At 37.8% G+C, this 16,749-nt stretch overlaps 1 protein-coding gene and 1 long non-coding RNA gene across 2 annotated transcripts in view; one reads left to right on the top strand and one right to left on the bottom strand.

The window, feature by feature from the left end:
- Positions 1–12,473, bottom strand: part of LOC145666623 (uncharacterized) — a 30,794-nt gene extending 18,321 nt beyond the window's left edge. Inside the window, exon 1 of the long non-coding RNA XR_014127794.1 lies at positions 11,507–12,473. This is a non-coding gene — a long non-coding RNA (uncharacterized LOC145666623). The remainder of the gene's footprint in view (positions 1–11,506) is intronic.
- Positions 1–16,749, top strand: part of LOC145666619 (acetylcholine receptor subunit beta-like 2) — a 699,654-nt gene that overhangs the window by 419,252 nt on the left and 263,653 nt on the right. The window lies entirely within an intron of this gene.

The following is a 16,749-nucleotide window of genomic DNA, read 5'->3' as shown; positions in this document are numbered from 1 at the left end:
TTTTTTCTTCCCGTAATAAATGCCAATCGGAAAGACTTTCGAATCTAAAGAAGGAACATTAAAAACAGAACCTAAAATTGGCCAAAATTCACCGGTATTACTTTTGAAGAGAGGCAGTCCATCTATCCCTATCATCAATTCTACTGAAGAAACTGACTCCACTACATGAGACCACAATTTTTCGAGATTGTCTTTGATGCCTATATGACAATAATAGCCAGGGGTCACTGTTTTTACTGGTACAGAAGTAGGTGTGTTTAGCAGAGTTCGAGCGTCAATAGGTAAGTCTTGGAAGCATCTGTGGCTCTTCAAAATGCATAGTAGAGCCGAAAACGCAACATTCGTAATGCCAAAGGAGGTAGACCACTTCCTTAAGTCTTCGAGCAGTTGTTCTTCACAATTCTCGTAATTTAGGTTGCTATTGGAACTGTCACTATCCGACGTTATTCCCTCTAGTTCTTCTTGTTTAGAATGCTCCTCTCTCACTAGACATTCTTCCCCAAATGCTTTCAATAAATTTTTATCAAGAAGCTTAGTTTTATTCTCCCCGAAAGTCTTTTGCGCGGTGGTTGTAGTGGCGCTTGTAAAACATCCTATATCATCAGCACTGTCTTCAGTTAGTGCATTATTTTCTTCAACTACACTATTTCCATGAGACGTAGTACAAGCTTCATTACGAAAAAGTTTCCTCAAACGTTTTCTTTTACCTTCACGTGAAAGCTCTAAGAAGCCTTTGCGTTGTGACATTTTCTTCCTCTGGAGAACTATAAAGGAAAGTTAATTATAAGTTTAGGTTCAGAATTATGCTCAGTGACAATTGATAGTGTAGAATTAGCAGACCTTTTGAAAGACATATAGTTAGCGATGTTTTGTTGCAGCCAAATAAAATTACGATAATTAACGCCAATTGCTGTTAGAAACTCCATTACAATACACAATGCATGTACAAGTTTCTCATTTTGTACATGGTATTTTCATTTTTTTGTTTTCCTCTTTTGCAGATTATTACTGCATAAATGTACAATTCATGACAATTTGCAAGGTTGTTGATTTAATTATGTTAAATTTGCCACCTTTGGCTCATCTAAGTGTTTTGTCCAAAACAATTTCTAGCCTGCTTATGCAGACAGTGGGAAACAGATAGGCCAAGCAGTTCTTTATTCTGAATTTCGAAAACCTACATGGGAAACTGCAAAACAAAAAGCTAAGCTGAGGAATAGGTTGAGAATTAGGATTAGGGATTTAATATATACCGGCTAGGCTAAGTCAGGTGACAGTCCTGAAACAGGAAAGTCCGTTGAGCCAGAGGACCATTGGCTATAGATCATGAGTGGGGGATGGGGGAACCTAAAAACACACGTGACCACTACGACCGCCATCTTGAAGTCCGCTATTCTGAATATCATTTTAATTTTTAAAAATGGAAAGTAGGCATGCGGCACATATTTTAAGAATATTTTTTGGCCAGGAATGCAACGCTGCTGTCCAGTTTTGCCATATCACTAACTGTTGATGAAATATGGCCAGCTTTATCCTTGCAGATTCCAGTGACTAAACAATGGTGCTGACGTTCTAGGAACGTATTGAGATCATCATGATGTGTGGAAATCGCAGCTTGCGTGTGGTGGCTGCGGAGTTCAATGCGTTCCACCCCGAAAGAAAGCCCATATCCCTCAATGGTGTGGCCAAACTCATCAGCAGATTCCGAGAGACGGATTCTGTGGACGACAGTCATCGTAGTGATGGTTCAAAAACGTCTACAGATGAGGAAACCACCGTCGCTGTTCTCGCATCTTTCAGCAAAAGCCCCCAACGTAGCACACGTCGAATACCCCAGGAAGTTAGTTGAATGTCCATTCGGAGGAAACTTCCACTAACAAGTGGCCCTCATAGAAGATCCAGCTTCACCATCATCTCACAGAGGACGATCTTCCAGACCGTCGGGTGCAGTTTGCAGAATGGGCTAGAACACAACTGCCAATCAATCCAGATTTCCCTTTGATCGTTCTGTTCTCCGATGAGGCGAATTTTTACGTCAACGGAGGATTAAAGAAACAAAACCATCCGTACTGGAGTGACAATAACCCTCATTGGATGGACACACCAGGAATGGTCGTCAGAAGATTGTGGTATGCTGCAGGGTTGGCAAAAACCATAGTTTTTATTGAAAAAACCAAAAAACCAGGTTTTTTGGTTTAAACCTGTTTTTTTTTTGTTGTTTAAACCAGTTTTTTTTGTTTAAATAATTTGTTCTATGTATTTATATCACATATGGACAGAAATAAGCTTGTTTCGCCTTGGTGTTAGTATGCAACAACCGGGTTATGCCGGAAGGGGTCACATAAGCTTAAAGCGGAATCCAAACCGCTTCTCGGCTTACATCCAAGAGAAATTGTCCTCCATTTGAACTCGAAACCGGAACTAATTGATCACAAATGCGATATGTCTGCCGACTCACTCACGAAGGACTCCTGATAAAAATACGTTGACTGATCTTCACATATTTGTTAATATAATCGTCAAGAGTCATTAGGACAGAAAGATCAATTGCACAAGTGGAACCATTATACAGAATTACATATGGACAATTTCAGAGTACTACAGAGTACAGAAGAACTAATTTAGTCCAAGTCAGTTCATTACGACTTTTATTAGTCCAAGTTAAAGAAATATAACGACTTACTTTGCATATCAGTAAGGAAAGTGAATAAAGGTACGAATTATTTGAGTCCACTTTGGCTCTGACCCATTTATAAATAAATAGTTACCAAAGATTCTTATTTCAATAATTGCCTCTCGTGGGGTTTATATGACCCCCGTCCCCAAAAAAGTACGGCATTTCGATGTATTTTATCAATAGTGAACATTATTAAAACGAAACAATGTTTAGAATTTTTCTTTGGTTGCATAACAATAATAACAAACTATATTAAAAAATCACAAAAGAAACATCCATAAAGTTACATTTAAAAAAGTTGCTTTTGTAATATAATATTTTTGAGTAAAGTATGGGGAATTTAAGTCTGAATTTAGTACGAGTACATTATGGGAATGAAACGTGATAACCCACAAATGTGTGTTCATCAAGATTTTACGAATAGTTACACCTTTACGAACATTTTTCGGTTTTTGGTTTAAACCATGGTTTAAACCAGCCAACCCTGGTATACTGTGATATTGACACGAATCAGTCTTCATCTACGGCACTCTGAAGGCGAACCAATATCTACGGCTGCTGGACGAGGATATCCTGCCGTCAGTGTTGTCGGAGGATGGTTTATATCCAACGTTCTTCCAACAGGATGGAGCCCCTCCCCATTACGGACTTGGTGTGCGGAAATACCTGGATATCAACAGTTCCCTGGAAAATGGATTGGGCGTCTAGGAGCGGTGGAGTGGCCACCACGCTCTCCAGATCTCACGCCTCTCGACTTCTACCAGTGGGGCCACCCTAAGTCCATGGTATACGCCGTTAACATCCGGAATGTATATCTCGTGCAGCGTCCAAAGATACTGCTGCCTGTGCAGAAGGAGTGGAGAAGATATGTTGCACACACCATTATTGCACAGGGTGTTCATTTCGAGCGAATGTTGTAACCGATATAAAAAGGGATAAAACAGGTCATAATTCATCAACGGTTAGTGATACGACAAAATGGACAGCAGCATTACCTTCCTGATCTAAAAGCAGTCTTAAAACTGATATTCAAAATGGCGGACTTCAAGATGGCAATCGTGGTGGTCACGTGGGTTTTTAGGTTCCCCACCCTCACTCATCATCCATGGCCAATGTGGATCTCTAGCCCAACGAACTTTGTTACAGGACTGCCTGTCACCTAACTTTTGGCCTACCTTGCATAATAGTAATTATGACATCGCTACACAAGTATAGACTTGTACACGCCAATTAATATGTCCACGATCAAGGCGCTATGTCATTATATAAAATAATACTTTATATTATTGATAAATACTTCAAGTAAAATACATGCCACGTTTCCAACGTATAGCCTCTTCAGTCCCAAGCTGTTAGTTGGAATCGCAGAGATAGGAATTTTATATATTATGAAATTGGGGTGCTATGATACACATAAATGACAGTTTTGTTGCGGTACGGTTGACGGGATGGGGTGGGGGGGCCTGTTCAGCCGGCTGAACATTTGTAACAAGGCACTATATTTCTGTCCATAATCGGATACTTATTTTTGGAAGAACAGTGAGATTTACCTTCTTAAATTTTGAGTACATTTATTCATATATTTATCGTACATTCAGTTATGTATGTTGACTATGTTAAAATAATATAGCATGTGTACAATATTTATAATGTGTTTATATTGGTAATTTGTGAACTTGTGTTCTTTCCAATTCCTTTCCGCATTCCATTATCCGGTTCACTTTCCATAGAAATCATAGGAGCAGTTTGTGTTTTCCTGAATGCAGAAGGATATTGCACTAGATACATTTGTAACCTGTTGATTTTGAACACCCTGGTTTATTGTTTATGTGTCTGTTCACTCTTCTCTGGTGAAACAACCAGAAACAGTTCTTTACGATGGACATTCGACTAGCTACTGGCGCGCTTAGTACTAGTCCTCTTGCCAGCCTTTCTGTTGAAGCCAACGAACGTTCATTAATATATCGTCGTAGGAGGCTTCTCCTTAGTTATTCTGCACACGTGCTCTGTATTTCTAATCACCTCTGTAGATTTTTTGTGTGATGGCTGTGTTTACAACCTCTATGCTGTACGTCGTCGCTGCACACACCCATGGTACAACCATGTGTGTGAGAGTCTCCTTTCTGACGAATTTGTGTGGCTCTCTCTTTCGTTGCTTAAATTTATTGTTGTCCCGCCAAGGCTGCATCGATCACCACGGTCTGAATTACGCTTGTCTTCACACCCCAAACAGCATACTAATTTCCAGGTGTACCAGCAACAGTTTGCCGTACTCTTAGAACAGTACCCTAATTTTAATGTGTTCTATACGGATGGTTTAAAGAGGGAAATTCTGTTGGCTGTGCCTTTGTCATTGATGAGAGCAACTCAGAATATAGCTTACATCGCCTCTATACTGCTGAATTTGCTGCCATTACTTCCGTATATACTGCTGAATTTGCTGCCATTACGCTTGGCCTGGAACACCCTCTCACGCTCTCGTTCCGTCGTGTGCTGGTTTGCATCGATGCTCAGAGCGTAATTAGGGGCCTTCAGAAGTCTCGACTAAGCACGCCCTCTGAAGACATTCTTCTGAGATCCAGCCATCAGCTCTAACCCCAGGACTGTGTCATCGTTGTCTGTTGGGTGCCGGGTCATGTTGGCATCAGGGGAAATGAACGTGCTGCCACCATCGCCAAGAACGCCGCTTTGGCTGAAGTTGTATTGGAGCATATTCTTCCTTACTGCGATCTTCACTCATTTTTCCACCTTGATACGCACTCATTGGTAAGTAGTTTGGGACCAGCCTAATGAAAATGAATGCAGTTAAGCCGCTCCTCGGAAAGTAACATACATCTTCTCGCTCTAGTCATCGAGATGAAGTGTCTTCTGACGCGTTTTCGTATCGGACACTCTCACCTGACACATGAGTATTTGCTGCGTGGTTTGGGCCGTCCATATTGTGAGGATTGTATTGTTCCTCTGAGTATCCAGCACATTCTTGTGGAATGTCCTGAATATTCAGATCTCAGAGAACGTCACGGATTACCTTGTACATTTACCCGCGCTTTGGTGGATGATGATGGTATTGTTAGCTTGGTACTTCAGTTTCTTCATGCTTCTGTGGTTGCTCACATTCTCTGTGCTTTCTAATCTCTATTCTTTTAATTGCTACTACACTTTTAGCTATTGTTCTATCTTTTTATTGTTGTATCTATATTGTTCTTGTTATCTATTTTTATTCCATATATTTATTCTTTCATCATTTTTTGTTTTTAATTTTGCAGCACTTTTTGTTTTTGGTATAGCCTATTCGTTTTAGTTTTTCCTTGCTCTTCTATTGATGCAGTACTTGTGCTAGCAGCCGTGTCGGTCATGACACGGACATATGGCCTCAATGCTGACGTCCTCATTCGTCCCCCCCTCCCCAACTCAGTCATACATACAGATTACTAAACTGGTAAAATAGAAATATTAGAAAGCTGGGTACACTCTTCCCCTCAATGAATGCAGCCTAAATTCAAAAATAAAAAATGTGGAGCAACATTATTTTTACTTCTTCCTCTTTGGAGCTAAATATTTGAATACTAACTGTTTCTCGACCCATTACTTTCATAAGCGTCAATATCACTTTCATCAATCATTTGAAGTACATCATCCTGGTCAAGGTCTCGACCTGAAATGGAAATCGAAACAAGTTTCCTCTTTAATTAACCAGAATTGTCAAAGTTCTAGAGAAAAAATAGCTAAAAAAAACACGAAACTAACATTTAAATAATTCATACAATTAAATAAATACAGCAACAATTCCAGCTAGTTAAGCATCCAACCCTGGCTACAAGCCTAAACAATTATACAAACAATTGTTCAATATTTCTAGAAAGTAACAACAAAAATCAAATACGATTCAGTAGTACAAGGATTAGCCAGAATTTTATCAGTTGCGTACGATTGTTCAGCCGGCTGAACACGCCAACAATGACGTCTTATATTTACACACGTTAGTTCATATCAATGAAATGTCTTGCTAATAATACATATCAGACATTTTTTGATAAGACAGAAGCGAAATGTATTCCCTAAAACAGGTTTTATAATGAATAGACGTACCTTTGTGAAAGGACGATGCAGCTTCTCGCTTCTTTGGACGTCCAGCCATACTTCCGAAAACAAAACAAACAAAAGAAAAGCGAAACTCGCATGACTCACACATACAGATAAAGTACAAAGTTCAACGAGCTTGATGACGGAACTTGAGTGCATTTGGCCAGTTTGCAATAATACAACGTGACCTTGAAATTTGTTCAGCGGGCTCGACAAGGGGACTGAAGAGGATAGAAAAAAAAAGCGAATAACGCAGGCAATTGTTATGGAAGAATAACGCTTTCTGGTTTCGTGGAGTTCAACGTCCCACGGTTATCCCATTGTGGCTAAAGAAGACGTAGGAAGAATTACGGAATAAAAATACTGAGCAAAAGGGAGAACTCTATATTGAAGAAACATTCAGATCACCCCAACGAACAATCAAATTTTTTCGTGGGCTCCTAGACAAATATTCTTTCAGAGTCCTTCTCCCAACATATCAGCGTGCCCACACACTTTCAGTAAGTTAACCCATACCCTCTACGGCTGTCGGCACTGCTGTAAACTCCGTCCCCATAATATTTAAGTAGAATTAGCTATAGAGTTATAAGAGTTGGCAAAACTGTTTTTCTTATATAAAATTTTTGGTTTAAACACATTTGCTTTGTTTGTTTATTAAAAACTAAATTACAGTGTAACGGTTTCGACAACTTAACGTTGTCTTCATCAGACACTAACTCTGAGTTAGTGTCTGATGAAGACAACGTTAAGTTGTCGAAACAGTTACACTGTAATTTAGTTTTTAATAAACAAGTGTATATACTCTGGTCAGAAGTGTTTATTATTTCTTTGGGGAGTTCCAGAGTCGTGATGGTTAGAGTTGCTTTGTTTATATAGCTTACATATGGAACGCAATAAACTAAGTTTGACCATAACGTTCTTCTGCAACAGCGGGGTTATGAAGAACGGGATCTACAGTTTGCTTAAAGTGAGATCCGAACCACTACTCAGTTTGCACTCAAGAGATATTGTCCTTCATTTGAACTCGAAACCAGAATCCCTTGATAACAAAGACGATAAATCCAGAGACCCATCATCCACGCAGGCCAACTGATAGAAATACGTTGCAGTGATCTTGCATACTTGTGAATATTTTAGGACCCACTTAAGAACCAAAAGGGAAAGAACTGCAAAGTGGAATCACTCTACAGTTATACACATTAAATGAATGGACAATTTTGAAAGACTACATAATACAGAAGATCTAATTTAGTCAAAGTCAGAAATATAGGCTTAATTTAAGTTGCTAATCAATACAAGAAGTAACTAATAGTTCTGGAGCATTCATATTATCTTTCTAAATAAAACATTATTATTATTATTATTATTATTAACAAACCAGTCAAACCTAATAGAAATCTCTGTTTCGTCGATCTACTTTCCAATGTTATAAATTTAGACACTTAATCAGCTTCTGTGGAAAAGTTTTTTTGACCGTCCGGTAGTGTGACAGCGCACTACAGGCAGTTCGGCGGGAATTCCAAACTTGGTAAAATAAATTCACAATTAAAGAGACAAGTTAAAAAAGTATTTTTCACGAATCCCACCCCCACTCAACTTGTGGACGGACGATCATGCCTCCGACAAGGAAAATTCAAACTTAACCAATGCTGAAGGAATAGACTGCTGAATAAATTATGATGTACTGGTAAATCGTTGGTAGACCTATGACCTCTAGTTTGAGCGGGTTGCGGTCATTTCTCGAGGTTGCGACCTTGTTCAATCGAATCATCAGCCTCAAATTACCTTTACTCTTAAAAAAAAAAGGGGGGGCAACGGTTACTCCACTTTAATCTAAGGTAAATCTATTTAAATAAAAGAAACCTTGTTTAAAGCAAAAATTCCGGTTTAAGTGGGGAAAAAGTTTAAAAAAAAAACGGTTTTTGCCAATCCTGAAAAATAGCGTTAAATCTTTATTACATCAGTTCAGATTGCAAATATTTTTCTGAGATTTTAGTATTTTCCATAAGTAGAAGCTTTGCTTTGTATATACTTAAACACAAACAAACTATTTGCTGAGCAAAACAATATATTCACATAAAAACTACATACGTGTTCCAGTTTCGCCAACTAACATTTTGGGTTCATCAAACACTATCATATAGTGTCTGATGATGCCAAAATGTTAGTTGGCGAAACTATAACACGTATGTAGTTTTTTTTATGTGAATATATTGTTTTGCTCAGCAAATAGTTTGTTTTTGTTTGAGATTTTAGATCCAGATTTCATTCAGCTGGTAGAAAAAAAAGTAAACAAAGGCACTAAAATCAATTAAGAGACAGAAGTTACTGTTTTCTGAGGATAAAAAGATTAAAATGTACGCAACGAAAAACCTAGTTTTCTTCAAACACACCCTCGACTCCTACCTTACAAACTTCAAACTAATATGCCAACTTATTTTCGCGTAATAATCCATTTTGAGTTATCGTTAATATCTAATAAGTAATTTTTCGAAATTCATCATCCTTTTACCTGAAACCCAAAAGTCCATACCCGATCGAACCTTTCCTTGCACTTATTGTAAAGCGATGAAATGAGTGATATCATTTAATCTAAGATAGATGAAGTATACCTTAGAATAAGTAATTGTTACTAAATAAAGTCGGACATAAGTATTTATATTCTTCATTTGAACTATTTCAATTTTGCCCCCAACCTCCGAATAAATAAGGAAGAACATAAGGAACGAAAGATAGGCATGATGCACTCTAAAATGAGCGAAATGTCCAGGCTTGCTGTATTTAAATATAATACGTACCGATTCTTGGGAAAGCCACATCAGTTAAAATTTGTAGTGTATCGGTGAAAGCTAAAACGAGTAACCTTAGGCAATGTATTAATTCAAAGCAGTTTTCTCCTAGATTGTAGAGATAAAACGTAATTTTCATTACTTTAGCAGACGGCTCTCTAAATTTATATCGATTTTGTTGATTTTTTCACTAGAACTGAGGCACTACTTTACAAACGCTTTACGAACCACAGCTGAGGGAGCGGAGGGGATTAGAAACCCCGTAGGACTAGTTTTTTTTCCCTATCTTTTAAGTTACACACGATTGGCATTGCAACCATTGTAGACGGTCATTTTCCAAAACTTAACATACAATTACCGGCATTTTGTCCCTTGCTTGTATTCAACCGCCTTCCGCCCTGGCAAATAGCTCCACCATAACATACATACTTTCCCATGTATACTCATTTCCACATACAATTTATTGAGTTTAAAACACTTACATTATCCTTTAACTACCTTCACTATTAATATGGGGTTAACTTTAGCAGATGGTCTACCTAATTAAAGAAATTATTTTAATGTGTTTAGACTTAATAAATCGTATGTGTTATATAGAATTCCACGAAATGGGAAAGTATGTTTTGGTGGATCTGGCAGTAAGTACATATGAAGCTTTGGAAAATGACCATCTGCAATGGTTGCAATGCCAATCGTGTGTAACTTAAAAGGTAGGGAAAAAACGAGCCCTGCGGTGCTTCTATTCACCTTCGCTCGCTCAGCTATGCTTCGTAAAGTGTTATGTAACGGCATACTTTTGGAACTGGGAGGGGGGGCAATATTTTGCTTAAATTTTGTACTTCCTTGCTATATATTCTGTATTTTTTTATGGTTTAGGTAGGTTAAGTTAGTTTAGATCCGGTTGGGTTACGATACTTCGGCATTACTCGAGCAGACGGTTCTACCAAATGTTCACACATTGCAATTTCCGGTTTGTTTTAATAGAATATTCACTAAATGAGGAGCTAGTGCATAAACCACGAACCAACTTGTGCTAGATGGCCACACACAAAAAAGCACGAATGTCATCTAATCTTCAGGGCAGGAGCACAGCAGGGGGGCCCGAGCGGAGCGAGGGGGTGCGTTTGTAGGGAGCAGGCGCGTCAGCGACGGAGGACATGCACATAAACGAGGAAAGTGGAAAAATACATAAAATATCCGCAATAATTTTTACATGGCGATTTTACCTGAATTCGTACTTTCTTTCTATATTTTCTGTTTTTGATGATTTAGGGTAGGTTTGGTTAGTTATGTTAGTAACGACAGTTACGTAACACCAACTCATTTCTGCTGTAAACACGGTGATTTTACCTGATTTTGGGCCCCCAGTTTCAAAATTATCTCTATGTAACAGTAGTATCTCAAATCTAGTGAAAAATGACCACAAAATCGATATAAATATAGCAGAGCCGTCTGTTAAAGTAATGCCTTAACATGTTATCAAGTATTTCACCAATAAATTTTTAATATGGTAAAGCCGTCTGCTGAAGTTAACTCTCTAATTTTTGTACTGATCTTCAGGGGCGCCCGAAAAAATTTTCTAGGGAGGGGCCCATCTCCATGGATGCTATATTTGCTATATTACATATGCATTTTTGTAAGCCAGAAGGGGGCCCGGGTCCTACCCTGCCCTCCCCTTCGGGCGCCCATGCTGATGTTAATTGTCAAGAGCCATCACTAACATTAAAGAATCCAATGGCTAAAAATTGTATACATTATACGGATGAACACATACTTAAAAAAAAAAAAAAGTATAAGCATAAAATTCCATCCATATTTCGAAAGTAATGAAGTAACACGTGTCTATAAAATTGTCCTAAAAGCGCTCAGCGCGCCAGTTAAAAAAATAAAATACCTTTTTATTTTGTAACTAAAACTAAATTAGAGCTTACTATTTCATTTTATACACAGAGCTTACCTTTGTTTACCTTTTGCGAGAATTCACGCGCCAAATCTCTGAGACTACTCACCAATCCTACAGATGGCTCCATTTGCTAAACAATCGACAAGCGTCAAGCGTTTTGAATCAAGCTTGAAATAGGCTTAGTAGAAAGTTGATAAATTCAAGCTTCTTTTCAAGTTAAAAACAAGCTAAAATAAACGTTGATTGTTGCTTGTCGCATTCAAGCTTTTTTTCAAGTTAAAAACAAGCTAAAATAAACGTTGATTGTCGCTTGTCGCATCAACTGTACATTGCTAAGCCAAAATCAAGGGAAAGCGACCCTTGACTTAAGCTTACATGCTATCTGGGAAGTATGTATGGCTGAACGAGTCGTTTTTCCGAAATATATTCTTGCTCATCTGTTAAAGTAATATAAACTTTTACAGTCTTCAAGAATCTTTATCGGGCAATAAATCGGTAAATACAAAAGGGTAACAGAAAGGAAAGAGAGAGAAAGAGTAACTGCGATTTTCAAAATAACACAAAATCAAAAAAAAAAAAAAAAAAAAAAAAAAATAGAGGAAGATGTCGGAAATGACGTTGTTACTTTTAGTAATTTTTTTCGTGTTCCACTTCATATTATTTTTATTCATAAGTTGGTAACACTGAAAGCATACACTGCACGCAACAATGCTTTCCATGAGCCAATAAAAATTCCAACAAAATTCAAAGAAAAGAAGGTAAGAAACCAACCTTTCAAACTTTCCATTAGGCCTATCGAAGACATGTTTGATTCTTAGTAAAAGAGGTTCGAAGTTGCTCAATGTTAATCTGAATATACAAACATATTTCGGACGATCAAATACAAAACTAAATTAGTGTGATAAGTTACAAGCACTTAAAATAAACAACAGACACCTACCTTCTAGAAAAATATTTTTTCAAAGAAAAAAATACCTGTTTTCGACTCCTCTTGCTTCAAAAACAAACAAAGCAATGCATTTCACCCACGCTGTATCCGTCCTGGCAACAGAACCTGCTGGAAAAGCTCTCCTTCCGAAAGAGACGCAATTATGAGTGTTCATAACAGATGGCACGGCATAAAGGAAACCACCTGAAACAATAGTGGCACCATCTACGGTATGACCTTCAAAGTATCACACTCAGCATGGTTTGTTAATTTGGATTAACACTGCGCAATATAGGGTTAATGACAGTACAAGTCAATAAACAATACATGGAAGGTGATACAAATTGGCAGATACAGGAAAAGGTACATTATGCAGATAGAACTCTAAAAAACTGGCGGAATGAAGAAAGTGGGAGGAAACGGGAGAACCCCGAGAACATCCATGAGCACGGTGTTTGCCCACTACAAAGTCCACACGGGACCCCAAGTACCGGAAGTGAACGCTCTACCACTGAGCCACCGCGCCCCCCTCAGTGCGAAACTGCTCCCCTCAGGTATATAAATGCTATATTTGTATTACATAGTCGCAAATATCAAGTAGATGTAACAAGCACCTAAAACTTTAGGTAGCTGAAGTACATACTTAGCACATGAATACCATATGTACCAAGTGTTGGGTACCTAAACAGTAGCTGGGATACCTAAATGGCACATGCCTAGCACATCTTGTGCTGTTAGGGTTAGTACAAGAGCGTTTGCCTCTGGTGCACGGAGTCATTGGTTCGATCCCAGATCACGCCAAGTGAACTTTGTGGTGGATAAACTCCTTGTGCGTGGGTTTTCTCGGTGTTCTCCCGTTTCCTCCCCTTTCTTCATTACACCATTTCCTTCATTTCTCATCATCACCGTCTTCTTTAGCCTAACCGTTGGACGTAAAACTTAAAGATTTCATTTCATTTTTTCCATAGTTTTCGGAGTCACTGAGACTCACTTCCATGCCATTTAAATCCAAATTCAACCCCCATTAGTACTTTAAGTCCAAAATGAAACGTATTTTCGACGAGCGAAGAACGAGTATTTTGCTAGTACATTATAGAAAAATAATACACATTTATTCATTCATTCTTGTTTACTTTGAAACCAATCTGTTAACTCAAACTAATTGGCAGCAAAAGCCTGTTTTCGTACGTTATTCCCCAATTCCTTGCGCAGTGAGGGTGGCAGTTTTTCACAGCATGTGAAATGGGGAAGAAGTGAGAAAATTCCTAAAGCAATTGCTGGAGGTTTCCAATGACGGGAAACGAATTGTTCTCCCGTTGGACCCGCGAGTCGCGACATGGCAGGCTTAGTCGTAGACAGATCGCTGCAGCAATGGGGTGATTTGTCTTGGCCACTTCGTATTGCTTGTGGCATAGCATTCAGGAAGGAGGAAAAGGGTTTTCGGAAAGTTGCTTCCAAAATTCCTGTCGATTCATTTTTCAGCTGAAAGAAAAACTAACTCTACTTGAAGTAGCTGCCAATAAATTCTTTCAAAATGTCTATTCGTTATGTGGGAGAAGATAGCTTTTACAAATTGCGGGGATTTCTTTAGGAGAAGAAAAAAGAAATTGGATTTTCTCATATGGACTATTTCTAAAGTTTAATTTCAACTTTTTGTTTCCAAAATTTCATGTTAATTAATTACAATATTTTATTTCAATTAGATTTCAAGAGAAAATTTTTCATTTTCAGCGAAGACAGATATTATTTTGGTATCCATTCAGTAAGAAAACGGACATTTAAGAAGAACAAAAGAATGGTTCTGTAGATTGATACAGACCTATTATTATTATTGCTATAATTACAACAACAGCAAAACTGGAAAATCAATATAATCCTACTTGTTAGTTAAGTGAATGGCGAGCTTGCTTTCGATACACAAGGTCAAGGGTTCGTTTTTCGGTCGGAGAGCTTCGAACGCCTTACAGTGATTCGGGTCCCACTTTGAACTGGTACGTCTCGTCCTATACAGCCTCGCTGTGAACCAAGAGCGTAAATTCAAAAGAATCAATCAACTATAGACTTGCACAATTTAATCTATGTAATCAATTATTTAAAAATGTAAACATGTCTCGCACACCATCGCAAAGGTCATGCTACTGTAAGCAGAAGTATGAAATTTGGCCAGGAAATTTGTCGTGTTACGGTGCTAAGAAGCTGAAAGGGTTTTTGAGTACACGCATTCTAAGGGGATTGTTGGGTCCCTTTCTCAAACGCTGATTTGTTTCCATTAAACTTATCTTTAAGGGCAGGGGTAAAAGTGAGAGGGAATGCGAAGGGACACCGTTACCTAACTTCCATAAAACATCTATGGTGTCCTCCCACTTCCTAAAAAATTGCTATGGGCAAAGATAGGCACGGGGGACGCCGTGAGTCAAGCATCTCCTTACCTCTTCAGATCCACTTTTACCCCTGCTTAAGGGTAAATACTAATGCAAGGAAGGTTGAAACTCCTCTGAGGCTACTTCAATCTTTAATATACCTATAAGCCTCTTAATAAATACACATACACATGGACACATGGCAACCACAAAGGTTCAGAGACATCAATTTCTTATGTAGCTTCTCCAAGCTAACTACTCTTCAAATGATTCATATACACCCTAAACACAGCCATCTTTAACCACGGTAAATTACTACCTAAATCAACCACAATATGGTTCAGTTCTTTCAGCTAATACAGGTTTTCATTACAAACATAAACATGAATGTAAACACGACCTTCACTTAATTTTACTACAAATTAACGTATTGTCTAATAAAAATGTACCTAACACTATGTTCGATATACACTCTCCTAAATCATAACAGAGGCAAAAGAGGGTTCATTTTTTTAACCAAGTTTCAAGTATCCCACGAACTCCTGAAATTAAAACTTGGCATATGTACTCTTAATTAAAAATAGAAAATTTCCATAGTACACATATTGAAATTCCCATATATAAAAGTCATGACATGCTTAAATTGGAGACGTGAAATTTGAACTTGAACTCTTAAGTAAAAATAAGAAAATACTTATTTCAGTGTTTTCGAAAATTTTCCTCCTAAGGAAATAAAGGGGGATGTTTCAGTAATGTTGATATTTCCGACTCTTTATTTAAAAAATAACCAATGTGAGGATGTACTTAAGCTGGGGATGGGAAATTCGATGCACAAAGTATTCGCTAAAATGGGCGAACATTGTTGAAGAATTTTAGAAAATTCCTTTTATAGAAGATGAACTACTGAAGCAAGTTCTGTACTATTGAATTTTCCAGTTTTATATTCATTAATCCTTATGATAACCGTGCGAAGAACGAACGCTTATATTGCATGTACTTAAATAAAAGTAGATATCAGTGTGAGAGCAAATAATGTAAAATATAAGTACAATGGAATACAATTTCAGACCTGTACTTTAAAGATCAAACACTGTGTGTGTGAGTTCTCATCATTATTATTATCATTATCGTCTCCCTTAGTCTCAGAAAGCAATTGTGGATCGTTAAACACAAAGAAAATTTTTCTCTGAAAGAAGTATTTTTTCTTTTGTTAATAAATGACACAAGTAAAGTACAGTGTTGCGAAGAAACAAGATTGTGGGCAAGTCTAACGTACGTGCTTCCTCTGACCCAGCTGCCCGATTTGATGATTGGTGAAAGAATCTCTTCGATTAGAAACACGTTTAGTGGTTTGGATCTCTTTTTAAGCACAAATCTCGTCTCTCGTGCTTAATAGGGAAATTTGTTTCCAATCAATGGACTATAATTTGGCAAAGTGCGTAACAGCTACATATTTACGCAAATGTAGACTGATCCGCAATACTAAATCTTAGCAATTGTGCGCTTTGCCGATTTCGTTCCTTCGAGAGAAGCCCAGACATGTCTGCTTTTAATTTCATTGGGAGTGAGAAGTTGGGTGACGGCTGAAGAAAACTGACAATGATTTAGTTTAACATTATTTTTTGACTTACTCTGTTAAACGCTTTTTCAAAGTCAATATCAAATTGCCATCCTTCGTCTAACGAATTAGTTATAAAGTCGGTGATTATTGCTAGATCATTCGTTGTTGATTTACGAGTGACACAGTCATGTTGATAGATTGAAATTATTGGTTTAACATGATCAATAATTTGTTTACACAATATCTGTTCAAATATTTTCGAAAAAGCACATAAAATTGAAATGAGCTTAAAATTAATAACGTCTCATTCATTATTAGATTTAGACATCGGACATACTAACGAGGATTTCCATGTATCAGGAAAGGTGCAAGGTTTAATGGGGAGGTTGAAAGTAATTCACTGGAGATAATTATACATTTCAATTACATACGAGCTTGCCTGGTCAAT

Source organism: Thermobia domestica, chromosome 12, assembly GCF_964235325.1.
Source record: "Thermobia domestica chromosome 12, izTheDome1.hap1.1, whole genome shotgun sequence".
NCBI classification, from domain to species: Eukaryota; Metazoa; Arthropoda; class Insecta; order Zygentoma; family Lepismatidae; genus Thermobia; species Thermobia domestica.
This window is presented reverse-complemented; position numbering and strand designations above follow the sequence as displayed.